The following is a 12,652-nucleotide window of genomic DNA, read 5'->3' as shown; positions in this document are numbered from 1 at the left end:
GTGGTTGGGGAAGGTGAGCAGTACCTACTTCAGTATTTGGTAAAAGGGTCTTATAAGTCATTTTAGGGATGTTAGGGTGATTTGGCTTAGATATAGGGACAAGAGTCCTTCTTGAAAGAGATACCGATGTTTGTCCATGTCCTGTTGTCATCATCGCTTGGGGGTGACAAAATTCAGTGTCTATACACGGCCCAGTGATGACCGAAATAGGGGTGTAAATAATGCCCCTAGCTCACAATCCCATTGAACGGTGTCACCACCCTAGTTTGATGGGATTGTTTATATGCGACCGTATTCGGTCAGGGAAGCCAAGGCCGTGCAATCGGCTTGGGGTAGATGCAACTTGAAATTGGCTCTAGGGCTTAAATTGAAATTAACTTGGTTGAGTTTGTTTTCCAATTTATTTCAGAATCTACAACGACCAATTCCGTTACCAATTCCATTCTTTGGAAACTTCATATTGATCGAAATGGATTGGTCAATATTTTTATTATGCACTAACCGATTCTATTTGTGCATTAAAAGAAGCCACAAAATAGTGACCGAGACTTGGAACATGAAAGCCACATGTCAATTAAAGATAAAAGCCATACATCAATTTATGAAACCACAAAATAGTGACCGTTGTGGATTATCAATTATCACTTTGCTGTTCCAAGCATTGAACAAACAAGCACTTATGAGTCCTGTAAGAGAAAATCACCCAAAGCGATAACGTGCTTTTTCCAAAATCTTCTCGCAGATATTGTCGGTCTTTGAACTCAGCCATTTATCCCAGCATATTCTTATGGGATTTTACGATTTTAGAATTGGTTTCATCTATAACCTCATCGAGGCAGTTAGAAAAACCCGGTACATGGGGAAGGTCATTTTCGTGATCAAATAAACCACCAAAAACACGACGATCCCTACGTAGTTAACGCACTTACCCCTTAAACACATCCAACGACACAAATACGCTTGACAAGAAATCACATGGCTGGTAGCACCAGTCCTCTCCGATCCGCAGTAACTAATTTTTTCTCTTACATTTCGTCTTCGTTGGCACCTTCAGAAATGTAGGGATTCTCCTTCACATTGCCTCTTGAGTGTACCTATGTTGGTCATGGTGGTGCGTGTGTGAACAACAATCGGTATGGTGCATATGAGACCCCAATCACTAAAAATTTGTTGCACTCAATGACACGTGAAAATCCATAATGGTGCTAGCAAAGATTGGCGCTATGAATTGCAGGTAGATGATGTCATTGGTTGACATCTGGATCATAAGTAATGTATTGTAATCCCTTTAAAGATAAATAACCAGTTTTTATATTGTTTCCAGAATCTCGTTCTACAACATAACGCCATTAACATCGGCATGAAGCACTCAAGCGAAGGTGTTAGCACTGTGAAAACTGCGGGAGCGAATGCTTACTGAAAACTGATCACCTGGTTACTTGCAGGAGAGTAGAAAGAAATAGAGATAGTCGAATCTATCATTTCTTCTTCCATTCTCTGTATCTGCAAACCGTGCCCCCTTGCTTGGCCACTTATTCACCAGAATCCAACGGGTTACGGCTTCTCGGTGCTCACTTTTTCAACCAAATTTGCCCCTGGTTGAGTACCTTACAATGCATGATTCAAGAATTTTCCCTTCATCGGCAGTTCTTCTTCTTGGCAATAAGATTCAATTCTGGATGGTGTCCCACCGGGCAGGAGATTACGTTGATTCAGAAGAGTGCAACCCTCTTGACCGGATTGTTCTCCTTCAGGATGTGATGCGGTTGTTGAATGAGTCTGCACCATGTTGATTACTGCAAGTACTACAGAATCACTCCGCGATCGATCATTCCCAAAGATGGCACCAACTGTTGCGGCCGAAAAACTATAAGGTTTACAGAGAGGACACCAAAGATGGTCAGAGCAGACTCCGGGGGGGCCTCTGTGATGCCTAAGTAAGTTTTTCAGCAACAATATAGAATTGCAGAGTGAATTCACATAGCTTAGAGTTTGATCCATACCTGCTCGAGTGAGACCCTATGTATAGTGAACTACCTTGTGCAGTGAGTCGGTGATGAGAGTTCCTCTTTGGTTCATCGTCTGGCCTAAGTTAGTAGTCTTCTTTTGGGAGACGGAGTAGATTTGGAGAATCCTTCTTGTGCTAAGCTTCCATATTCAGTGATTGTGGTGAGTTTCCCTTACTTATTTGGAGATTGAATCCCTGGTGCATCAAACCTTCCAAAACTATTGGAATATCACCCAATTTGTTTCCTATTCTCGGTAGGATACTTATGGTAAGTGTCTGGGTTGGAGTTGGTTTCTAGTTGGAGGGTTACAACCTGATGGGGTAGGTCCACGTGTCATACCATGAGTGGTCAGATTATTTTACCTGTATCAGTGGGGGATATATTTGAGTTATAACTATTGAAAATATGACTTGCATATTATTATTATTTTTTTTTTAGTCAAAGGCAAATTCATTGAACTAAAATTCGTGTTACATCCGAGGATTCTAGATTACAAAGATCTTGGATCCAGGGAGTGGAATTGGGCCAGACCATCTCACACGAACAAGACAGGGCCCTCCGAGCTAAGGAGTCAGCAAGGCTGTTAATCTCCCTAGGGATGTGGTTCATCGAACACCTCTCGAAAAGAGATACCAGATAGCGGATGTCCTGTATGACTGGGGACACTTCAATTGGGCTATCCTTGGATGGGTCTTGGATAAGGAGAATCAGTTCTCTATTATCGGACTTAACAACGACTCTGTCGCAGCAATCTCCCAGGGCTAGGAGGATGGCTCTTCGCATAGCTAGTGCTTCCCCAACTAGGATATTCTAGAAATGAGCTGGCGACGACACTGCTAGCACGTTGTTTCCCCTGTGGTTGCTAATAATGAAACCCAAACCTCCATTATTACCTCCAGGCTTAAGCAATGCATCGCAGTTGATTTTGAACCAACCTTGCTGAGGTGGTTTCCATCGGCCTGGGCTCTCATTTTTGGCTCGAGGCTTGGCCGGGGCAATAGGCTTCTTTAGCACTTGGTTGAATTCAAAAAAAAGCTTTTTGAGCTGCTTCAATCACTTCCCCTGGGGACCAGGCTCTCCTTCTAAACATGATGTCATTTCTCGTAACCAATATCTGCCAAGCTATAAATGAACTCAAGTTAATAGCTTCTTGCGCCCCTTTCTTGTTTCCCCCTGGTGGATGGAGTTCTATGCCTGAATCCATCTGTGGATTTTAGGTTCTTCCAGCCAGAGCACACTATAGGAGAGAGAGGACCCAAACCAAACCGCACGAGAGAATCGTAGTCCAAAAGAATTTAATCAATAGTTTCCACCCCGGCTCCGCATCGCTGGCAAGTTAAGTCCACAGGGATATGTCTTTGGTGAAGAGCCTCAACCGAAGCTATGCCTTGTGCGCAAGCCCTTCACAAGAAGTTTCTTATTTTTGGCAGAGTTGGGCATGTCCAGATGTTCTTCCAGACCGAGTCATGAACTTGGCTCCAAACTTGCCGAGTTGTGGACGATGAAGCTCTCTCTTGCTGTGCTTGAAATCTCTCATCCGATAGCAAGCGATACGCCAATTTCACCGAGAAGAAGCTGTTCTTTGAAGCTACCTACAACTGAGAATCTTCTTGGGGGAAAATATTGAGCTGAATTTTCAAAATTTCCTCCTTGTCCATTGGGTGGAACACTTCAGAGATTAATCCCCTCTTCCAGGTTCGGTTTTCATGGTCTATAAGGTCGAAAACGAAGTATAAGTCACACCCATCTAGTTTAGGATGTGTCACCTTATACCCTCTCATCGTGGGTATCCACCGATCTTCCCAAATCCGAATGCTAGAGCCTGTTCCCACTTTCCAACATAGACCTAAACAAATAACTCTTCTTCCTTCCAATAAGCTTCTCCAAGCCCAAGAGGGCTAATGCCCTAACTTAGCTTCCATAAAGCTAGTATCGTTGAAGTAGATACTTTTAATAAGTGTAGCCCACAAAGAGTCCGGTTGAGTCCACAGGCGCCATGCGACCTTAGAGAGGAGGGCAGAATTTTGGAGGATTGGGTCGCGAAATCCTAATCCTCCTTTGGCCTTAGGGCGACAGAGCTGGGCCCAAGATATCTAATGGATTTTGGGTTGTTGATCATTCTTACCCCAAAAGAAATCAGCAGCTATTCTTCTTAACTCGGTGTGTATGGACATTGGGATCTTAAAGTAAGAACTCAAAAAATTTGGCATAGAGAAAGCCACTGCTTTGAGCATCACTTCACGACCAACATGGGATAGGAGTTGGTGTTTCCAGCTTTGGAATTTCTTCCCGGCCTTCTCTTTAATCTCCTGAAAAGCTTGGGCTTTTGAAACCTCGAATTCTGTTAGTAGACCAAGGTTTTTGGTTGGGCCATCACCATAAGGTATTTTAAGGACTCTGGAGAACCACCTCTTAAACTTCTGGTGGGTATTGGCACTAAAAGTGAGGGAGGAATTTTTGAGATTGATCGCTTGCCCACTTGCCCTACAGTATAGGTCTAGGCAAGCTTTGAGGTGGCAGACTTCCTCTAATCTGAGTTCTAAGAATAATAGGCAATCATCGGTGAACATCAAGTGGGAGATGGATGGTCCTCTGTTGCGAATTTTGATCCTATGGAGAAGGCCGAACCCTTCGGCCTTATTGATTAAGGATGAGAGAGCTTGTGAGCGTAGGATAAAAATCGTTGGTGAGAGGGGATTGCCTTGCCAATTCCTCTTGTTGGGATAATGGAACCTTTGATTGTGCCGTTGACAAGGAGGTTATACTTGGCTAACGAAATGCAAGCCATAACCATAGAAACCCATCTTTCGCTAAAGCCCAATTTAGAGAGCACCTTTTCAATAAAGCACCACTCCAACGGGTCGTAGGCTTTCTTCATATCGAGTTTGACAGCCACAAACTTTTTTCGCCCTTTCTTCCTTTTCTTCAAGTAGTGGAAGAGCTCATGTGCTATGAGAATATTATCCGATATGAGTCTTGAAGGAATGAATGCCGATTGGTTGGCAGCAATAATATGATCCAACACCCCATGAAGCCGATACGCCATGATTTTAGTAACCACTTTAAAGGCCACATCGCACAAGCTTATAGGTCACAGTTGATCAACCAAATCCGGGGATGGAACTTTAGGAATGAGGCAAATGAATGTGTTGTTCAACTCTGTGGGCATATTTCCTGTTCTAAAAAACTCAGTCACAAAGTTAAACAAATCAGCACTAACTAAGTCCCAGTGTTTTTGGTAAAAAACTACGGGGAGCCCATCTGGGCCTAGGCTTTTCAACGGGCCCATTGAGAAAACAGCTTTATGGACTTCATCAAGAGTTGGTTTAATGCAAAGGAGATGATTGAGGTCACTTGAGACCATTTGGTCTAATTGATTTATAACAAATTGAAGGGCATCATGATCGACGAACTCTGAGGAAAATAGTTGATTAAAATGCTCTTTAATAAGGTCATAAACTTCAGAATCAGAATTTGTCCACTCACCCGAGTCTCTCTTGAGCTTGAAGATTTTGTTTGAGATACGCCTTTGGATCCTCGTAGCATGGAAGAAGCCCGTATTACGATCACCTCTCTTCAACCAATCTATCCGAGACTTTTGGGCCCACATGTCTTCTTCTTTCTCAAATTCTTTAGCGAGTGCCTTAGAGACTTTGTTGATCTTATCTTGAGAGAAATCAGATTGATTTGAATCCTGCAAACGATCTAGCTCCTTCATGAGAGAACTTACGTTGTTTTGGATGTGCCCGAACACTTCATGGTTCCACCTCTGGAAGACCTCCTTGCAGTTCTTCGCTCTTCTATGCACTTGTAGAGCAGCTGATCTACACGTTGGACTATGCCAGGCTTTAGTCACTGTAGCTTTGCATTGGGGGTGCCTTAGCCACATCGCCTCAAAATGGAAGGGCTTAGGGCCTTTAGCTCTCCCACCATTAGTATCGACAATGATTGGGTTGTGGTCGGAGCCTATGGCTGGTCTTACGAAGACGACTGCATTTTTTAATCTCCTTCTCCACGATGCATTTGCTAGAGCTCGGTCCAGGCGAATGCGAATGTTGGCGTGGTTAGACCTCCTGTTATTCCACGTGAATTTAGGGCCAAAAAACCCAAAGTCCATGAGGTTACAATTATCTATCATATTCTGGAAATTTTTGCAGTCGCAAGAGGGCTTAACACTTCCACCAACTTTGTCAATCCACCCGAGATGGGAGTTGAAGTCACCCACACAGAGCCAGGCTTCAGTTCTTGATGCTCCCAGATTGGTCACCCTATCCTAGACCGCTTAACGGTTCGCTCGAATCGGATCGCCATAAATACAAGTGAGCAGAAACGATTCCTCTTGATTAGCAGAAACCATACAATCCACCATACGGTTATCAAAGTATGAAACTTGAACATTTACACTTGAATGCCAGCAGATGGCTAAACCCCCTATAGTGCCCACGGGTTCAACGGTGAAGTTCGAATGAAGCTTGAGACTTTTACAGATGTGGGACAGCTTGGTGTTGTTGCAGCGCGACTCCATAAGGAAGATAATGTCTGGTCTATCGTTCTTGGAGAGGTTCCGCAGAGAACGAATCGTTAAGGAGCTCCCCAATCCTTGATAATTCCAGCTCAACACCTTCATATCTGCCCGTGGGGCTGATATCCTCTAGCCGCCACGGGGTCCTACAGTAAAAAATGTTCTCCGTCTCCGTCTGGTTGTACTGCTTTGATCTTCATATCAGTTTCAGCATTTTGCTTAGTTCTTCGTTCTCTCTTTGATTTGGATCTGGTTTGAATCGGCTCATCCAATGACACACGAGGATTTATTCTGGTTGGGACCTGTCTTGGTTCGTGGTTGGTAGGGGTAATCAGTTTCTTTGGTGCCTGGGTGGATTGTTTTGGTGGAGTCTTGGTAATTTGCTCAGATTGTATATTAGGGAGGGCTGGTGGGGACACCTGTTGCTGTTGGTCTGGGAAGGCTTATAGGGGCAGCTGTTGCTGGTGAGGATTCAAAAGGGCGCTGGTTTGCATTTCTAGGTTGGCTGGTTTAGTAAAGGCTGCGAAGTGAGGTACTGGTCACTGGCAGGGTCCTGATAAGGGGTAGAAATGGAGCACGCAGAAAGTTGGGGTAAAAGGCTGAGGAGAGCTTGAGTGAGGTCAGGTCTCTGGGTAAGGTGGGCCTGGAGATAGGTTATTTGGGTTGCTGGAGTTGGGTTGTTGTTGTGATTTGGTAGGTATTGGGAAAAAGCTGGGTGCAGAAAGGTGTGCACAGGGAGATTTGGTATGATGGGAGGGAACATGTTTTGGCCAAGTAATTGCATGGGGGTGTAAAGGAGATGCTGTAATGGGGTCATTGGTGTTAGGCTGGGTGCCATTTATGGGTATAGGGTAAAGGTTCTGGTAATTCAGAAACTGCCAATAGACAGGGTAATTGCTGGCAGTGATACCTGGACCGATAGCTCTGTTGATGGTGCTGACTGTACGGGGATTCTGTCTGGGGCACGTCTGATTTCCTGCTTCACTTTGGATCATGTTCTGCTCTCTCTCTCTGCGATCTATCATCTCTTCTGAAGCTGGATCTTAGAATTGCTCCAGTAGCTACCCCTTCCGGTGTCTGCTCTAACTCTTCAACATTCAAGCACGTACCCTATTCTATCACTCGAGGTGGAGGAGTGATTCCTCTCATGTTAGTTGCAGCTCTACCTCGTGGGAGTTGCTTACATCTTAAAACTGCTGAGCAACCATGAACCTGATGGTGGTTTTGCTCCTCCGTAATAACTTGCAATTGTATTCCTTGATTTGATTCTCTCAATTAGAGAGTATATATACACAATACAAGGGAGAGATCCTAGCTAATCTAAACTAGGAAGAGATTGCAAAAAAGATTACAATCAAATATTGGGTTTACATATACAAGAGATTGTGTTTCATAAGGTAAGATATTGTGATCACATGTGGAGATCTATTATCACATGTGGGTGACTAAGAAAGGAAGGATATTTCTGTCGATATCTCTCAATACACCCCCTCAAGGTGGAGAATCGGTGGGCCGAATCTTTTGCTTGTCCCTCAAGAAAGTGAAGCGCGTCGAACCAAGTAGCTTTATGAGTGTATCTGCGAGCTGATTGTGGGTGGAGATGAATTGGACTTACAGTTGTCTTTTGGAAACACGACCACGCACAAAGTGGAAATCGATTTCCACATGCCCGCGCATGAAAAGCAGGATTGGCCTACAAATAGGTAGCACCAATATTGTCGCACCACAAGATCGGCGGACCAGCCAACGGGTAACCAAGCTCACGCATAAGGGACTCCAACCAGATAAGTTTGGTCGACGCATCGGCCAGGGCCTTGTACTCACCCTCTGTGCTAGAGTGTGCCACAGTTCTTTATTTTCTGGAGGTCCAAGAAATCAAGTTGGGCCCAAGGAAAATAGCAAATCCACCTGTGGACTTGCGGTCTGCACTATCATCAGCCTAATCAGTATCGAAGAAGGCCTGAAGAGAGCGGATAGGTGAACGCTCAATGAGAAGGCCATGGGACTGAGTGCTTCAAAGGTAACAAAGGATTCTTTTAACAAGTTGCCAGTGATCCTCCGTTGGAGCGTGCATAAACTGACATGCCCTATTGACTGAGAAACTGACATCGGGCCGAGTGAGTGTCACATACTGTAGAGCTCCAATAACAGACCAATATTTAATAGGGTTAGACATAAGAGCACCCCATGAATCAGATGGTTTAACTGTAGTGGCCATAGGTGTCTTGACCGGTTTACAGTCAACCATTCCTATGCGCTTCAATAAATCTGAAATATACCGAGATTGGGTCAGGACAATTCCACGAGAATTCTTAACCACCTCAATGCCCAGAAAAAAGTGTAGAGGGCCAAGATCTTTAATTGAAAACTCTCCAGAAAGCTGATGCATGAGAGAATCAATCAAGGCAGTATCACTGCCTGTTATGATAATGTCATCGACATAAATGAGTATATAGCAGACATGACTACCTGTGTGTCGAATAAACAGGGATGTATTCGTCTTGGACCTATGAAACCCAAGAGTACAAAGAAAGGCAGACAAGCGGGCAAACCAAGCCTGGGGCGCTTGTTTCAAACCATACAACGCTTTATGCAATTTGCAGACCGAATCCGGATGAGATGTATCAACAAACCCAGGAGGCTGGGTCATGTAGACTTCCTCAGTTAAGACACCATGCAAAAACGCATTACTTACATCAAGTTATCTGATGGACCAGCCTTGGGACACAGCGATGGAGAGAACCCGATGAATCGTAGTGGGCTTGATGACCGGGCTAAAAGTCTCACCACAATCAAGCCCATGCTGCTGATGAAACCCTTTTGGAACCAATCGCACTTTGTAGTGCTCAAGAGACCCATCGGCTTTTCGTTTGATGCGGTACACCCACTTGCAACCAATAATGTTCATACCGGGTGTCCTTGGAACAAGAGACCACGTCCCGTTCCAAATTAAAGCATTAAATTCCTCCGTCATCGCAACCCGCCATTCTGGTAATTTATTTTCCTGCGAAATACAAGTCGGTTCAGTAGCAACAGTTACTGCATTTAAAGCATGGGGCCTGGACCGTAGGTGTATGGGATGGCGCACCGGTTGTTGGGACGGCTGGATGGCAGTCGATTGGGGTATGGTATTGGGCGGGTAGGGAACGGGTTTTAAGAGGTGGGGAGTCTTGGGAAGGGCCATTTAGAGGCGGCATTATTTGTTGTGAGCTGGGTACGGTTGGTGTAGGTGCAGCCAAGGGTGAACCGATTGGAGGGGTGGTACCCTCCACTGGTGATGGTGGTGCCTGAAATTAGACCGCTGGTAATGGTGTGGGCATAGGAAGTGAAGAAACACGAATAGGGGTAGAAGCCCATGGAGAAGAGACAATGGGCGTGGAAGGTGGTGGTCCTAAAATAGAGGTGGAGAAAGGAAAAGATTCCTCATTAAACTGAACATGCCATGCAATGACAATGCGTTTTGTGGAAAGATTAAGACAGCGATACCCGAAATGAGAGGGACTGTAACCTAGGAATACACATGAGGAAGAGCGATAATCCATCTTATGTTGATTAAACGGACGCAAATATGGAAAACAAAGGCATCCAAAAACCTTAAGAAAGGAATAATCAGGACTGCGATGAAAAACCAGTTGCTAAGGAGAAATTCCAAGAGAAACCGAAGTAGGCATTCGATTAATCAAGTAAACAGCCGTATCGAACGCAAAATGCCAGTATGTTTGAGGAACTGACCCATGAGCTAAGAGGGAGAGTCCTGTCTCAACGATGTGCCTATGACGTCGTTCAACAGAACCCTGTTGCTCATGAGTATGGGGGGCAGAAATACGGTGATAGGTTAGGTAACAGTGGTGGGTTGGGGTGATGGTAGGGCAATGGTTGGGCTGCATAGGCCATGTGTGTGGGACAGGTATAGTTGGCAGTAGGTATGGATGGGTAAGAAAGTTGATTGGGAGGAGCAAATGCAGGCTGTTGACGATAATAACACCGATCTATTGAGTGATTAGTTCGCCGACAAATAGAACACCAAAAACGACCAGTTTGAGAACTTTGGAAACCTCGACCACGACCACCATGGCCCCTGCCTCCCCTACCACCACGACCACCACGTTGAGGGGATGGTGAGCTTTGAGGGCCAGGAGAGGAGGAGCGTTGCAAAGTGTTTGCAGATGGAGAGGATCCGCTGGATGTAGAGTTGGTCACTGTAGCTTTGTTGACAGAGGTGCCATGGAGGAACTCATGGCTTAGCAACATTGCATGAAGGTCATCATATGATATTGGATCGGTCCTTGTCAACAGAGATGAGACCATACCCTGGAACTCAGGCTTAAGGCCCTTATAAATATGTAGATTAAAAGTGCTGGGTCGAAGGGTGTGACCAACGGCATTTAATTCAGCGGCAATAGATTTGGCCCGCTGTAGAAATTGAGACATGGGTTCATCAGATTTCTGCTGAATCTCTTGTAACGCCATAGTAAGAGACATGATATGGCTCTCAGAGGGAGAAGAAAATGCTGTGGAGAGAGTCTGCCATATTTCTTGGCTGGTGCGCTTCCCAAGGATGAGTGGGAACACCTCCTCAGAGAGGGAGGCTATGAGAAAACTTCGTATCATAGAGTCCTGGCATCGCCAGGTTGCAGCGGTACATGCTTCAGTTGGGCATGGAATAGTGCCATCCAGGTAACCAAACATGTCCTGCCCATTGAGAAAGGGCTCAATCTGAGTTTGCCAGAAGAGAAAATTTTTGGATGTAAGCTTGAGCGAAATGTAATGGTGTGCATTATGAAAAGAGGGAGCAAAACCGGAGGAGGGGAAGGGGGAGGTTTCAGCCGTGGACAGAGGACTAGAGGAACCGTCCCCCATGGAGAAAAATTTAGAGAAAAGAGGGAGAGGGGAAGGTAGAACTCGTTGGAGTTTTTAGGCTCTTGATACCATAATAACTTGCAATTGTATTCCTTGATTTGATTCTCTCAATTAGAGAGTATATATACACAATACAAGGGAGAGATCCTAGCTAATCTAAACTAGGAAGAGATTACAAAAAAGATTACAATCAAATATTAGGTTTACATATACAAGAGATTGCGTTTCATAAGGTAAAATATTGTGAACACATGTGGAGATCTATTATCACATGTGGGTGACTAACAAATGAAAGATATTTCTGTCGATATCTCTCAATACTCCGAGAACCATAACGTACACCTGGTCTCCTCGTGTCCAATGGTACCGCAGTAGTAGCAGTACAGTGGCATACACAAATATTTGACTTGGATTGTGAACTGCGAACCGTTTTGCCTTTGTATAGTAAGGTGGTCTTTTAGAGGTTTGAAGATGTTGACACTTGTACGGACACGAAGGAATCGGATTCTTTCACCGAACTGGTTACCATCGATGATCATTGCCTTGAATGAGTGTCCGATCTTGGAACCAAGTTGCAGTGCTAGCTTCAGGTCTTGTAGCTCTAGCGGGACTCCATGTAGCTGAATCTAGAAATCCACCGTGTCAAAGTTCCACTTCTCCTCGCCATTCCATCGTTCCAAAACACTAAGGTTTCCGGCAACCGCCCATGGTCCCTCCGTGATGACGTTTTCAATATCCAGCTCATGTTGGAAGTGGAACGTAAAGGTTCTTTCCTTGACGGGTAATGCCTTGACTTTTCCTTTCGTGTTCCAGGCACGCAGAAGTCCTTCGGTGACCGCCTGAGGCCGGAACCTCTTGCCTTCCAGGACCATATCCTACAAGGGTTAGCTCCCAAGAATGGTTGAATTGAGACGGGTTTCTGTGTCCTCGTCGAGAGCAAAGAAATCGTCGTCTGAATCACTATCTTGGTGGCTGGTAAGTGTAGGTGTGGAGCAATTTGAGGTTGAAGCTTCGGTGTGCGGGGTGGCGGTAGCGCGGGTGGTGGTTTTGGGAGTAGAGATTGGTTAGGTGGGTTGGTGGGGCATCTCTCATGAATCATGATTGGTTCTAGAGGAGAAGGCAGTGAGAAAGAGGAGCAACGTTACTGGGGAACGATGCTTAAGGAATAGGGAAGAGGGTCTCTTTAGAAGAAATCAAGGGGTTGGCTCACCATGACGGTGGAAAGAGAGCTCACCATGACAGTTGCATATTATTTTGAGAG

Source organism: Telopea speciosissima, chromosome 3 (genome assembly GCF_018873765.1).
Source record: "Telopea speciosissima isolate NSW1024214 ecotype Mountain lineage chromosome 3, Tspe_v1, whole genome shotgun sequence".
Lineage (NCBI taxonomy): Eukaryota > Viridiplantae > Streptophyta > Magnoliopsida > Proteales > Proteaceae > Telopea > Telopea speciosissima.
Note: the sequence above shows the minus strand (reverse complement) of the source record.